Genomic DNA, 15,998 nt, shown 5'->3' with positions numbered 1-15,998 from the left:
GGAAAGAGGGTGTTGCTAATGACACATCGATGCCTCCCTTTAATGTAGGATTAAAGTCTGAGTAGATTAAAACTGAGAACTGATCTCACATGTTCCCAAAAGAGAATTATGTCCTGAGAGCTTTTGTTCATCATCTCACAGGTGGTAGATTCCAATGTGGTGGTCCTTCTGCTTGAGAGTGCACTATACATCCAACGTGAATTTCCATCTCTCCTGGTCACCTGAATCTTCTTGATTTCCCACCTGGACTCTCATTTGGAAACTGGTTGTTTTTGATTAAATAAGACCCCTTAGGTTGCATGATTTGGGTGGAATTCTTCACAAGTCCAATTGCTAATGCAAGTTGGTGACTAAATCTCAAGTCTTAGAAAAAGATCTTTTTCTATCTTGGGGTTGGGTTTGGAAAGGATCCTTTTTGAGAGCCCTGAAAGAAGACAGAATCCTTTACTTGAAGCGTTAACTTCCTCAATCAAGACAGGCTCTGTTGAGAATTGGATCTCTCCCCCAATGTTCTTTGCTTTAGATGAGGGTGGAGGCGGGAAAGAGGGTAAATTGCTTTCCTGGAACCCAGGAGAATAAGGAGTGACCTTAGATGTTTCCTCCTGGAGACTTCTGGGAAGAAGTTACAGCTGCCATTTTAGTTTTCCTACAGACAGTATTCTGTGTCTTTTTTTTTTTTTTTATGGCTTCAAGGAGTAAAATCGAATATATCTTCTTTATGACCATGCCAGGTTCTGCATTTTGCTAAGAACTAAAGGTTTTCTTAGGTCTTAAAACAAGTGTCAGGGGTTTTAATTCTATAAAAAAGAAAGAACTGGATGTTCCAAAGGCAGACCACATGGTCACCACTTAAAAGTACAAGTTTATAGCAAATGGCTGAAACTTTCTAGTAATGCTGAAATGATTCTGTATAAGTGTACTGTTTCCAAATATTTTTCAGGATTCATTTGGGAATGATTAAGCTAACGTTACATCTTTTCAGTATTATGAAAAAGATGACTTTCGATTGGAGAGAGATTTCAGAAGATCACTAAGGAAATAAAACTGACCTGGTCCTTTTCTCTCCCCAGTATGTGGAGGGAATGGGCTTTTGTTACTAGGGCACCTCAGGACACTCTGGGTGTCTGTTATGTATCCAAAAGAATGAAGAACATGCACCCTCTGGAATTCCTTGGGGTGTTTAGAACTGACTTTTAGTTAAAGCAGGGTATTGCTATCATGCCCATGACAACCTTGGAACTCTCAGAAGGCATGCCACCAATTTGCTCGGCAGGCCCAGCAAGGATATGCTTCATTGCATTATACAAATATACAAATGAAATGAAAAGGACTGGTCAGAGCCATCTGGGAAGAGGTCAAGAGAGGAATCTGCAAGGCGCAGGCAGCCAACAGTTGAATGGGTGTTATGAGGACAGTGTGCCTATTAGGGGGACCCCTGCATGCATTTGGACAACCCCATGCTGACAGGGAGGTCTCCTGAATGTTTTATGTACTGGCTATGTTCCCATGAATGCTAGCCTGAAGTCATTGATACATGATGAAGAGAGACACAGCTCACCCAAAGTAAGATCCAAGAGAGGAAAAAACAAAGCAGATGCAGACAAAAGATAATTTATAAATCTTTGGGTTGGTGCCCTCATTGGTTCAAGGAGGGAATGAGGCAGGGCTAGAGGGGAAGGTCCAGGATTGCTAGAAGACATTTATAGACTAGTCTTATTGACTATATTAATCTGACTCCAACTTAATATGGTCGTATAAATCTTAAGGACATGCTACTTTATGGATTCACATAAAGTGTGTGTGTGTGTGTGCAAAGAGATTTATTATAAGAAATTGGCTCACACAACTATGGAGGTAAGCAAGTCTCAAGATCTGCAGGGTTAGTCGGCAAGCTGGAGACCCAGGAGAGCCAACAATTTGGTTTAGTTCCCATCTGAAGGTCAGTAGGCTCAAGACCCAGGAAAAGCCAACGTTTCAGTTTGAGTCCAAAGGTAGAAAAAAGTCAATATTTTAGGTTGAGGGTAGTCATTCAGGAAGAATTCCTTCTTACTCAGAGGAGGTAGGCCTTTTTGTTCTATTCAGGCCTTCAACGCATTGGATGAGGCCCACTCACATTAGGGAGGGCCATCTGCTTTACTCAGTTTACTGATTTAAATATTAATCTCATCCCAAATCGCCCTCACAGGAACATCCAGAAGAATGTTTGACCAAATATCTGGGCACCCTGTGGCCCAGTCAAGTTGACACATAAAATTAACCATCACAACTCCACCCCTTGTCAACTTGGCACCCAAATGCATCTGCTTGAACCATACTTGATCTCCAAATAAAGACAATAACAAGGTTATAATTTCATCTATTATGATACAACTGTCCTGCCTACAATGAAAAATGCACTAACTCCTTCCCCAGAACAGGAGATAAAATCCTTGATTGAAATTTATTCTTCTTTTCTCCTTGATATCCCATAACTTAAATACTATGACGTAAAGTTAATAATACTTAAACACTGTGTTACAAAGTCAATACACCTTATGTAATGTGATAAGGGGATAAGAGAAGGAAGAAAATAAATATACATACACACAGAGTCATGCATCACTTCACAACAGAGATATGTTCTGAGAAATGCTTCATTAGGTGATTTTGTCGTGTAAACAGCATAGATTGTGTTTACACAAACCTGGACAGTACAGCCTACTACACACCTAGGCTGCATGGTGCTCATCTTATGGAACTACCATCGCATATACAGTCTGTCATTGATCAATATGTCTTTACGCAGTATTCATAACAAAACAACGAGGAAATATTCCTGACAATTACAGTCCTCATTTACAGTTCTCATTCTGTAACTGATCATGTGGTTGTAACTAATATTTATAACTACCTTCATCCACTACTCATTCTGTATTCCCTTTGTCTTCAGCAAGTATTTCAGTTGCTCATAGTCCTTTATCTGAGGGGATGACCCAAACTTTTATTCCTGAAGAGTCTGGGCCATTGGTAGTCCTACTTGGATTGGGTTATTGTAGTTTTCTATTGACCTTAATCAGGGCTTGGTGATATTAAGAGATTACCTAGGGGATCTCCTGTACAGTATTCCAAAAATACTCTTCCTTACCTTTATTGTGGAGTAGCAGTCCAATTTCCCCTTGATAGTCAGGATCAATCACCAAGTCGGCACAGTGACTCCGTTTTTTGGCTGTTGATTCAGAGGCATGAGGAGTCCGAAGTGGGCAGGCAACAGGTTTAACTTCCAGCTGAATGGAATCATTGTGTCTCCTGGTAGAAGTGTTTCTCCCTTTGGAGCTAAGTGTTGTAGGCCAGGAGAGCATAAGTTCACAGAAACAGGAGCCAAAAATTTTTCTAGTGGTTCACTAGGGGTAAGAGTGAGTGGTGCCACTCCCATTTCCACGTCTTAATTGCTAGACCTGTGCACCTTGGCTATTAGAGAAACAGCACCATATATTGGACACTGATTCAGAGCATAAACAGACTTCTGGATAACCTTGTCTTGCCCCTGCAAGGTATATCCACTTAGCTTGCTCTGTAACTGAGTCTTCAAAAGGCAATTCCACCATTCTATCAAGACAGTTGCTTCAGGATGCTGGGGAAGATGGTAAGACCAGTGAAATTTATGAGCATGGCCCCATCGCTGCACTTCTCTTGCCATGGAGTGAGTTCCTTGATCAGAAGCACTGATGTATGGAATATCATGATAAGGCATTCTCTAAGATCATGGATGATAGTTTTAGCAGAACCATTGCAAGGAGGAAAAGCAAATTCGTATCCAGAGTGTCTATTCCATTAAGAACAAAATGCTGCCCCTTCTGTGATGGAAGGGGTCTAATGTAATCAACCTGCCACCAGACAGCTGACTGATCATCCCGGGGAATGGTGCCATACTGGGGACTTAGCCTTGGTCTTTGCTGCTAGCAGATGGGCACGCAGCACTATCCTTTGCCAGGTTGACCTTGGTCATAGGAAGTGCATGTTGCTGAACCCATGCATAACCTCCACCCCTCCTACCATGGCCTCTTTTTTCATGAGCTCATTGAAGGTGGCTGGGGAAAGAGACTTACTGTATCCACAGAATGGGTAATCCTATCCATCTGATTATTAAAATCCTCTTCTACTGAGGTTACCTTTTGGTGAACATTCACATGAGAGATAAGTTTCTTCATGTTTTTTGCCCATTCAGAGAGGTCTATCCACATACTTCTTCCCCAAACTTCCTTGTCACTAATTTTCCAATCATAGTCTTTCTAAGTTCTTTACCATCCAGCCAAACCATTGGCCACAGCCCATAAATCAGTATGTAATCTCATGTCTGGCTATTTCTCCTTCCAAGAGAAATGATCAACCAGGTGCACTGATCAGAGTTCTTCCCACTGGTAGGATTCCTCTTCACCATTGTCCTTCAGCGATGTCCTGGAAAGTGATTGCAGTGCTGCAGTTGTCCACTTTCAGGTGGTGCCTGCATATCACATAGAAACATCTGTAAGCCAGGCTGGAGTCTTCTTTTCTTCTGTCGACTTATTGTAGGGGACTCCCCATGAGGCCATAGGTACAGGCTGGGAGAGAGTAGGTAGTATAGCGGGAGCGAAGACCATGGGGATTTAGGCCACTTCTTCATATAACTTATTTGTGCCTTCAGGGCCTGCTCATGCCTGATCATGTACATAGCCACTTCCATTTGATGATGAAATGATGCTGTGCATGCCCAGCTTTATGGCTTGGTGGGTCAGATAACGCCCAGTTCATGATGGGCAACTGAGGTCACATGGTAACTCGGTGGCCCATGGTTAAGTGCTCAGTCTCTACTAAGCTAGCAGGCCAAGAGCTCTTTCTCAAAAGGAGAATGGTTATCCACAGAGGATGGCAGGGTTATGCTGCAATTCACTTATAGGGACCTGCCAAATTCTCCAGAAAGCATCCTTTTCTGCCACTGACACTTTGAACACCTTTGGATCTGTGGATCATGTAGCTTAAGTGACAGAGCAGTTGGCACAGCAGCCTAGACCTTTTGCAGAGCCTTTTCTTGTTCTGGGCCCCACTCAAAACCAGCAACTTTTCGGGTCACTCAGTAAATGGGCTAGAGTAACACACTCAGATGAGGAATATGTTGCCTCCACAATCTAAAAAGGCCCACTAGTCATTGTGCCTCTTTTTTGGTTGTAGGAAGGGCCAGATGCAACAACTTATCCTCCACCTTAGAAGGGATATCTTGACATACTTCACACCCCTGGGTCCCTAGAAATTTCATTGAGGTAGAAAGCCCTTGAATTTTAGTCAGATTTATTTCCCATCTTCTGACATGTAAATGTCTTATCAATAAGTCAAAAGTAGTTTCTACTTCTTGCCCACTAGGCGCAATCAGCATAACATCACCGGTGTAATGCACCAGTATGATATATTGTGTAAGGGAAAGGCAATCAAGATTCCTGCAAACTAAATTATGACACAGGGCTGGAGAGTTGACGTACCTTTGAGATAGGACAATGAAGGTGATAGCCTTGCCAGCTGAACACAAACTGCTTCTGGTGGGCCTGTGGACAGAGATGGACAAAAAGGCATTTGCCATATCAATAGCTGCATACCAGATGCCAGAGGCCGTGTTAATTTGCTCAAGCAATGACAACACATCTGGCACAGCAGTTGTAAATGTAGTCAGAAACCGGTTAAGTTTACAATAATCCACTGTGATTCTCCAAGATGAGTCTGTCTTCAACACAGGCCACATAGGCAAGTTGAATGGGGATGTGGTGGGAATCACCAGCCCTGCATCTTTCAAGTCCTTGATGGCGGCACTAATCTCTGCCCTTCCTCCAAGAATGCTGAATTATTTTTGGTTCACTATTTTCCTAGGTAGAGGCAGTACTAGTAATTTTCACTTGGCCTTTCCCATCATAATGTCCCTCACTTCACAGGTCAGGGAACCAATGGGGGGAGTCTGTCAGCTGCTGAGTATGTCTATTCCTCTTGCGAACTCCAGAACTGGGGAAATAACGCCAGGATGAGTTGAGGGACCCACTTGGCACACCGTTAGACCGACTTGAACTGAAACTCCATTAACCATTTGACCTCCATAAACCCCTACTCTGACAGGTGGACCGTAGTGACATTTCAAGTCTCCTGGATTAGTGTCAGTTTAGAGCTAGTGTCCAGTAGTTCCCAAAAGGTCTGATTATTTCCTTTTCCCCGATGCACAGCTACCCTGGTAAAAGTTGTAAGTCCCTCCGGGGAAGACTGGGAGAAAAATTAACAGTATAAATTTTTGGCAGTGTACTGGGATTCTTCCTCGATGGGACCCAGCTTCCCCTTCATTTAAGGGATTCTGACTCTGTAAACTGACTCAAATCTTGCAACTGACTTTCTGTTTTCATGATTCAACTTAGACTTTTTGTTCGCTTAACAATAACATTGCCTTATTCTTGGTGAAACTGAGAAGTTTCTTTTCTATCTTATAAATCTTGGTATCTTTCTTCATAGGAGTTGTATTTGTTTTATAGTGTATGGTGATCCCATGGGCTTTCCCAATATCATAAGATCTAACATTTATCCTGTGCCTACTATTGCCAGGTGCCATTCTGAGTGTTTTACCTATATATTATTTATTCCTCATCCAACTCTATGTAGTAGATAGTGTTATTTGTTATACCCATTTTGCAGATGAAGCAATGGCACACAGAGGTAAAGGAAGTTGCTCACAGTTGTGTGGGCAGTAAGTAGTGTAACTGTCATGTAAACCCATCTAGTTCCAGAGCCAATGCTTTTACCCAGCCTCTCCAAGCTGAGCAGGAAAGAGGATAGAGAGAGACTTAGGAGTCTGCTGTTCCTGGGATCTTTCCTCTGTTTTCTGGATAGTGTCAGACAGTCCATCAACTGTAAGGCAAGTTGGCTGTTTTAAATTCCAGTTAAGTTGCTTATCTATGTCAGCCCCCATCATGCCCTCATGTCCAAAGGAGGAAGGTCCCTCCTTCTTCTTTCTTCCATGCTTCCACTTCTCTCATATTTGTTTGTACATCTGCAACCCATGAGGGCTGTTCAAAGATTTCAATTATTGATACAACAACCACTTCTTGAGCTAGTCACTGTTCAAAGCTCTGGGAACACAACAATGAACGAACCATATGAACCCTGTCTTCAGAGTGCCTACATTCTAGTGTGGGGGTGGATTTATATTTCAATAACTGTTCGTTGAATGAATGGTCAAATATTTCCACAATTTAACTTTTAAAGTCCTCCAACAGAAGATGCTATTGGATCCCAGTAATTTACCCAAGCACTTTAGTCTCCCTCCATCACAAGAAAAAACCCTACAGAATCCTCAAGAACATTTTCAACTTGGAAGTCTCCTGCCCTAGTCAAGAATCCAGATACTTAAAGATGTCACTGAATGTGATGAGTAATGATGATGCTGGTGAAGAAACTAACCAAATATTTATAAATGTAATGATAGGAACGCAAAGCCATTCTGCCTTAAAGAGACCTGCATTTTCAGAATTGCTCCAGAAAAGGTGAGAGACAGGGAGGATGACCCAGGTGATAAAATTGGCCAGTAGCAAAAAATTAATAAATCAATCATGTGTGGTATGCAAGTATAAGTGACACCAGGAGGGTCTGCGGGGTTACAATATGGCCTGCTACAAGGTGTATATCCTGACCCAAATGAACACGGTAAATCAAACAGCCAAAGGCAGACTTTAAATAATAATCTTAATCAAGTAGCTATTGTGCATCTACTGCAAGGTGGCCTGGTTGTAGGTCTGATGATCTGAGGACAAGGAAGAGATGTTCCTGCATTGTGCCTGCCCACAGGAGCGTGTGGGCCTCAATTAGCAAAAGCAGAGATCCCAACCCAAAGCGTTGAGAAGCTACACTCCACCTGGAGTGTGACACCTATACTCTCCCTTGCCTTTGGAATATGAGGTAGGTATTATTATACTTACTTGCACATGAGGACACAGAAGTTCACAGAGATTAGGTGACTGTTTCAGGTTCACACCTTTAACAAGTGGCAGAGCTTGGATTTTAAACCCAGGTTGGCCTGACTCTTAACACAATCCATGTGCTGAGTCAGTGGCACAGTCTCGATAACTTGAAGGGTTAGGCATTCCCAGACTCGAGAGCATGGGATCTGTCTTCTCTGAGCAGACATTTGAGCCCTCTTTCTCAAAAGGGAACTGATCAGGCAACTGTGAATTTCTGGAGATTAATCCGTGATCGGAGTTTCTTGTCTATTTAATTCACCTAATGTGCGTTCAGTTGTGTTATAAAGGATTTGAACATGCGAAGGCTTTTGAAAACAATAATAACAAGAAAAAGTTCTCCAGCCCACACTTGCACTTGAAAGCCTGAGCCCCAGCCTGAGGCAGGATGTGAGAAAAAATATAATTAGCATCCACTCAGCCATAGACTCTCAGGCCACAATTTCTTACCCTGGTATTAATCAACGCACATTTAGCCCTAGCCAATGTACACAACCCCAGGGCTCATAGCTTCTCCCTCTTCTCCACCCACCCCCTGGCTCGGATACCCAGTGGAGCTAAAAAGAAGTTTCAGGTATTGCCCTGGTCCCATTAGCTCACTCCATGGCAAAGACAGGGGAAAGTGTTTGGGATGGCAAGTTTTCCAACCTTTGGGGAATCCAAATCCAGACAGACACCTAGAAAGCGGCCAAGCATTCTTTGGTGGAGAGGGTTCCAGAAGGCAGCTTCTTAACTCGGTAATCGCTCATGTGCCATGTGGGGCTCCTCTTGCTGAGCTGGGACTCCCTAGCTACAGCTATACTGTGATGTCCTCCAGTCTAGATAGATGGAGCAGAGAGTACCCCTCTTTGGTGCGTTCCAGGAACACCATTACCACCAGAGCCCAGGCACAGGCAGAGATTCTTAACTTTTTTGTCCCCTTTGGCCATAATGTTTTTTAGTGCTTAAAATAGAGTGCATATAATTACAAAGCAAGCTAGTTATATTAAAATAATTATCAAATATTTTAAAAATTAAATTTGTCATGGAGTGATATGTGTGCTTAATATATGCATTTAATAGTGAATTAAATAATATCTCCCTCTCCCTTTCTATTTAAATCAGAATTAAGTTTCAAGGTAAAGAAAATTAATCTCAACAAACATAACTATACCCAGCATTTTTTCTTACGGTGGTAAAATTTTAAGGCTTTCACTTCCCTAATAATGTTTAATTTGTTCTTCCATACTCATTCATTCATTTATTCATTCATTCTACTCAAAAATATGTACTGAGCAAGGCATTATGATCGTTTCTGAGCAGTGGTCAGACAATGATGACCATTGGAGAAAGCCGGCCACGCCCACTCGTTTACATTTGCTCTGTAACGGCTTTCACACTACATCAGCAGTGCTGAATAATTGTGTCTGAGACTACATGGCTTTCAAAATTAAAAGTATTTGCTCTCTAGCCCTTTATAGAAAAAGTTTGCTGACTCCTGAACTAGGCATAGCCTTTAACCTCAGGGATTTTCCACAGTAGAAGAACGATAAAAACGAATCTCAACACAATGTCATAAATGCACCAACAATAATGTCTAAGGTGTAGAAATTTCTAAGAGGAATGAAGGGAGAGAAGCATGGAAGGTTTCCTAGAAGAAGTAATATTTGAGTTCCTTTTAAAGAATAGAGGTTTCGTACAGGGACCAGCTCTCTGGGCAGAGGGTATCACATGTGTAGAGGCATAATCAGATAAATAGCATTATGTTTCTGGAAATTATCAGCACTTCACTATTACTGAAATATAGAGCTTTAGAAGGGAGGGACAAGAAATGACTGAAGAAGAAAGTGGAGATCAGACAATAAAAGGCTTTATGTGCCATACTAAGAAGGTCAAATATTCTTCCATAGATATTGGCAGTGCTGTCCAATAGAACTTTCTGTGATATGGAAGTGTTCTATAGCTGTACCGCCAATATGGTACCCACCTGCCACATGTGACCACTGAGCCCTTGAAATGTGGCTGCTACAATTGAGGCACTGAATTTTTCTTTTAATTAATTTAAATTGAAATAGCCACTTGTGGCTAGGGGCTACCGTAATGATTACTTCTAGATGATGGAAATTGAATGGATTTTCACACACTGATGTAGTGTGAAAGCAGTCACAGACCAAATGCAAATACATGGGCATGGCCAGCCTTAGCCAGCAGGCATCATTGTCTGACATCCTGGTCAGAAATGATCATAATGCCTTCCTCGAAACACGTTTTTGAGTGGAATGAATGAATAAATAGATGAATGAGTACAGAAGAACAAAACTATACATAATTAGGAGAGTGAAACACTTAAAATTGTAGTACCATGAGAAATGATACTGGGTGTAATTATGTTTGTTGAGATTACTTTTCATGATCTTGAAACTTAATTCTGGTTTAAAAAAGAGGGGAGGGAAGTCTTGTTATTAATCCACTAGTGAAATCTACTACTTAGGGGTCGCCTGGTGGCATAATGGTTAAGTTCACTTTGGCAGCGTGGGGTTCACAGGTTCAGATCCCAGGTGTGGACTTACACACCACTCATCAAGCCATGCTGTGGCAGTGTCCTACATACAAAATAGAGGAAGATTGGCAACAAATGTTAGCTCAGGGCTAATCTTGCTCACCAAAAATAAATAAATAAATAAATCTATTTAAATAGACAAATGGGCTATCAGATCTCCTCTTTAACAAGATTACTCTGGCTGTGGATGAATTGAAAAAAAGCAAGACTGAAAGACCATTTAGAGACTAATCGATAGTTCTGAAGAGAGAAGATCAAGATCTGATCTGAGGGAGTAGTGGTTGGAATAGAGAAGAGGATAGTTCTGAAGCATGTTAAGAAATAGAATTTACAGATGTTGGTGATCAATTAATCTTGGAAAGTGAAAGAATTTCTAAAAATGCCCCATTCATTCCTAAGTGTGACTTGACAGGGAGGCAGATGCCAAGATAGACACGAAGGATGAAGAGAAGTCCTGGTGGGAGGAAGAATGGATAGGGAAGATAATGAATTGAATTGAAGTTGCCTGTGGGCAATGTGAAGATGAGTACCTAGGTCTATTGAGAGGTGTGGGTTGAACACACAGATTAAGCACATTAATTAGTGAAGAGAATAGTATTATTGAGCCAAAAAATTTATCTTCCAGTCTTAGTTCTCCCACCACCCAGCTGGATGATTTTGGACATATTGTTTCTGGCCTCAGTTTCATCATCTGTAAAATGAGAGGATGTTGGACTGGAAGAGTGGCAAATTTTTTCTCTAAAAAGACAGATAATAAATATTTTAGACTTTGAAGGCCATACATGATCCCTGTTGCATAGTTTTCTCCTCCTCCTCCTTCTCCTCTTCTTCTTTCTTCTTTTACAACCCTTTAAAATGTGAGAAAACACTCTTAGCTTATGTTCTGTACAAAAACAGAGCTATAATTTTCTGACCCCTGGGCTACATAATCTCCAAGATTCTTTTCAAGCACAAATTGCTTTGGTAAGGAAACATGCGAGCTTCCCTTAAAAAAGCAGTCTTTTTCCAGTAGTTTAAATATATTTTGAAGGGAAGCATAACACCTATATAGAAAAGTACACAAGTCTCGGGGGATATCTTGATGGATTGCTGCAAAGCGAATGCACCATGTAAACACCACCCAAATCAGGAACTAGAACATTATTAGCACCCGAGAAGCTCCTCTTGCTACTTCTCAAGATCATTACTTACCTCCTCTCCCTAAAGGCAGACACTATCCTGACTTAACAACATGGATTAGTTCGGAATCTTTTGAACTACATATACTCCTTAATGTTGGACTTAAACTCACACTACATTTGTGAAATTCATCCACATTGTTGCATGCCGCAGTAGTTTATTTCCATTGTTGTATAAAATTCAATTATGTTGATATGACACTATTAATTTATCCATTTGATCATTGATACATATTGGGACTGTGTTTTGTTTGGGGCCACTATGGATAGCGCTGCTATGGAGATCCTCAGATCTGTCGTTTGATATGCAACTGTATGCGTTTCGTTTTTTTCTTTTTTGAGGAAGATTAGCCCTGAGATAACTGCTGCCAATCCTCCTCTTTTTGCTGAGGAAGACTGGCCCTGAGCTAACATCCATGCCCATCTTCCTCTACTTTATATGTGGGACGCCTACCACAGCATGGCTTGCCAAGTGGTGCCATGTCTGCATCCAGGATCTGAACCAGCAAACCCCAGGCCACTGAAGTGGAATGTGCGCACTTAACCGCTGCACCACTGGGCTGGCCCCGTATGCATTTCTGTTGGAAACAGAATTGCTGAGTCATAGTAGTGTGTCCATGTTGAGCTTTTTAGATACTGCCAAACAGTTTTACAGAGATATTGTGCCATCTTATACTGCTTCAAGCAATATACAAAAGGTCTAGTTGCTCCATACTGTGACAACACTTGGTAATGGCAGTCTTTTTAATTTTAGCCATTCTGGCAGATACATAGGAATATGTCTGTAGATTTATCTGTATTTCACTGATGAATGAGACTGCGCATCTTTTTATATATTTATTTGCCGTTTAGATCCTCTCTTGAACATTTTTCTGTTGGCTGCTTGCTGCAGAAGTTCTTAACATATTCTAGATACAAGCACTTTATTCAATATATGAATATTACATATATCTTCTCCTACTCTTTGACTTGCCTTTCCATTCTCTTAAAGTTATCTTTTGATGATGGAAATTCCTAATTTTAATACAGCCCAATTTACGAATCTTTTTCTTTGTGGTTAATACTTCTCATGTCCTGTTTAAGAAATGTTCCCCTTCTCCAATGTCTTAAAAATATACTCTGTGTTGCTTTATAGATGTTTCATTATTTTATCCTTAACAAGTAGATATATTGCACCTGGAACTGTGTACACCGTGAGGTGGAGGAGTCAATATTTTTTTTCCATATGCATAGCCAATTGACCCAAGGGCATTTATTGAAAAGACTCTCTATACTGCATGCAGTGTTACATAAGTCATGCGTTGTGATAATGTGTGTGTGGGTGTTTTTCTGGAGCCTCCATTTTGTTCCACTTCTCCAATTATCTACCCATGAATATAGTATATCCCTCTACTTAGGTCTCCTTTAGTTTCCCTCAAAACTATTTTGTAATTCTCTCTATAGAGGTTTCACACATCTTTTGTTAGATTTATTTCTAGATATTTGATATCATTTGATGCTATTGTCAATGGCATCTTTTTAAAATTTTCATTGTTTCTGGAATATAGAAATATAACTAATTCCTTGTATTCAATGACCCTGCTGAATTCACTTACTAATTCTAATCCTACTAATTTTTAAAAGCAGAATTTAATTTTCTCCACAAGTGGTAGTATAACCACTATGTATTAAGAAAGAAAAAGATTTCTCTGGGTAACTAAAGTAAGAACAAATTCCTGATTTTAATTTTCTTCCTGCCTTCATCAGCACAATGGGTTGGCATTTGAATGAACCACAACTGGATTTTAAGGATTCATCCAGCCCTTAGATGTTCTCATTGCCCCTTAAGGTCAGCAATTGTGACACGTAGTGTAACAATGAAACAGTTCTAATCCAACCTTAGGTGATCTCAAATTGTTAATAAATACGTCTATGCTTGCAGGTGTATTTAATTTCAAGGGAAAACCACTTGCATAATCACAAAATTTAGTGATCAAAAAAGCAAGGTTTTGTGTGTGTGTTTTATTTTGTTTTGCTTTTTGTAGTTTCTTAAGGAATTTCCTCGGTGGAGGACAGCATCAAGTAAATGGCAATGATTACTGGTGAAATTTCATTTAGCTGGCTAGCTCTATTAGACAGTGTGATTATAAAAGCAGACAGTTGTTAAGATCAAAGAGGTCTTAGAGATAATCCACTCTAATACGCTTTTTGTTTTTTTACAAATGAGGAAATAAACCCAAATAGGTAGTGACTTACTCAGAGTGTAAGGGTTGGTTAGCAGTAGAGCCAGAACTACAAGCCAGATTCTCAGTTTCTAGCCCAGTGCCTTTTCATTAAACCATACTCTCTTCCATGCTCAAGAAGAAGGTGCGGGTGAGGACGCGTGGAATGCTCATGTTTGGAAGGTGGGTGGAGATTTCCATGATATATAATGAGGGGAGCAGGAGGCTAACACTCATTAGGTATCTGCCACAGGGAAGGCAATAGTCAAGGCATTTTCCACACATTATTTTATTTAATCCCCCCAGAAATTTATAAGCTAACCACTACTATTCTCACCTTACAGATGAAGCAATGAGTCTCAGCAATGTGAAGTGGCTTGCACAAGATCACATGTCCAGAGAACCACAACACTAATCTAGAACTGCTTAACTCCAACCCTTGAACTTTTTCTACTGTTCAGAAGAGGAGACGTGGGGCTTTTATACCATAAAAGTTTTATTTTTTATGTACTGTCAAGAATGACCAGAATTACAACAAGCCATGAAATTGACCAGCATCCCTATTTCTAGAAATGATTGGTCACTTGGAGATTTTGAGAATTCTGGGTTTGAGTTTTACCCAGCTCCATCACTAGACTATCTATTCACCTGAAAGTCCACAGCAGCATTGCTGGAACATATGGCAGGACTCCAAAATGACTGATGACAAGAGGATAGCAGCTAGAACTGAGTGTGTTATGCTTTGATTATTTATAACTTTATAATTACCCTGTAAAACAGAGATTTAAAATTCAACCTACCAAATGATTAGACAAAATTATGTCTTTAGGAAACATAGATATCCATCTACCTATCCAAGCTACCTTTTCATTCTGCATGAATTAAATAGTTTAAGTTAGGAAAAGTCTTCCCTCAATAATCTGGGACTGTCTACCAAGCACATGATTAAAATCCACTATAGGATTATGTCTGTAGAATACTAAGCACAGTGCCCTTTCCTTCCTTCATTCATTTATTCATTCACACTTTTATTACTTGAAGACATTAGTTGAGCACTTATGATGAATCAGACCCACTAATAAGTATTGGGGAGACCCAGATTGATAAGACATGATCTTTCTTTGGTAATAACGTGTACATTTATGTGGAGACATGCAAGCAAGCATATCACTACTCATGACTCAACGGGGGGGTTCCCAAAAGAGGCATGTACAAAGGGCTATGGGAACACTGAGAAGGGACCAATTATATCTGCTGGTGGGAGGGAGAGGAAATGTCAGGAAAAGTTTCACTAAGGAAGTAATCTTTAAACTGGGCCTTGAAGAGTGAGAATTATTTCATCACTCGCCTCTTACCTGGATGGCCTCACCTGCCTTTTCAATGGCCTCCCTGACCTACCCTTGCTGCCCATCCCATCCACATAGCAACTGCGTGATCCTTAGAAAACAACTCAGACTGTGTCTTTGCTAAAGCTCTCCAATGGCTTCTCAGTGAAATTAGCATGAAATCTAAATTCCTTACACAGTCTTCGAGAGACTCTACATGATGTAGCTCTTGGCTGCCTCTCTTCTTGTTTCACTCCAGTTCCACCTTCCCCGTCCCCCAATTACTACATTTCAGTTACTCTGGGTTTTTTTCTGTTTATCTATGAGTTCTTTCTGGATATCACATTTTTACTAAAATAAATCATTGGGCCTTCAAAATATTTACTGTTGAAGAAGGATGCAACACCTTTCACATGAATTAAAATTAAAACTAAAAATCAAAGAATCATTTACTGCTTCTTATCTTAGGAGCTTTGCACTTGCTGTTCATTCTACGTGGACTGCTCTGCCCCAGAACTCTGTAAAGTTGTGTCCTTCTCTTCATCAGGATCTTAATTACTGAGAGGTCTTCTCTAATCATCTTAGCTAAATCACCGCACCCCCCCCCCCCCCCGCCGTCACTTGCCATACTCACAAACTTCTCTCTACTTTGTTACCCTCTTTTTTCTCCTTCATGACCTTACTTAGGCCCAGATCGTTGTACTTATTTGTTTTCTATACCCACTCACCTTTGTAATTAGTATGCAAGCTCCTTCAAGTTA

General features: G+C 40.7%; 1 long non-coding RNA gene across 1 annotated transcript in view; it reads right to left on the bottom strand.

Annotated features, from left to right (window-relative positions):
- Positions 1-15,998, bottom strand: part of LOC139045170 (uncharacterized) — an 83,994-nt gene that overhangs the window by 50,481 nt on the left and 17,515 nt on the right. The window contains exon 3 of the long non-coding RNA XR_011503058.1: positions 5,490-5,552. This is a non-coding gene — a long non-coding RNA (uncharacterized lncRNA). The remainder of the gene's footprint in view (positions 1-5,489; positions 5,553-15,998) is intronic.

The sequence above is a fragment of the Equus asinus genome, chromosome 4, assembly GCF_041296235.1.
Source record: "Equus asinus isolate D_3611 breed Donkey chromosome 4, EquAss-T2T_v2, whole genome shotgun sequence".
NCBI lineage: Eukaryota > Metazoa > Chordata > Mammalia > Perissodactyla > Equidae > Equus > Equus asinus.
Note: the sequence above shows the minus strand (reverse complement) of the source record. Positions and strands in the feature narration are given on the sequence as shown.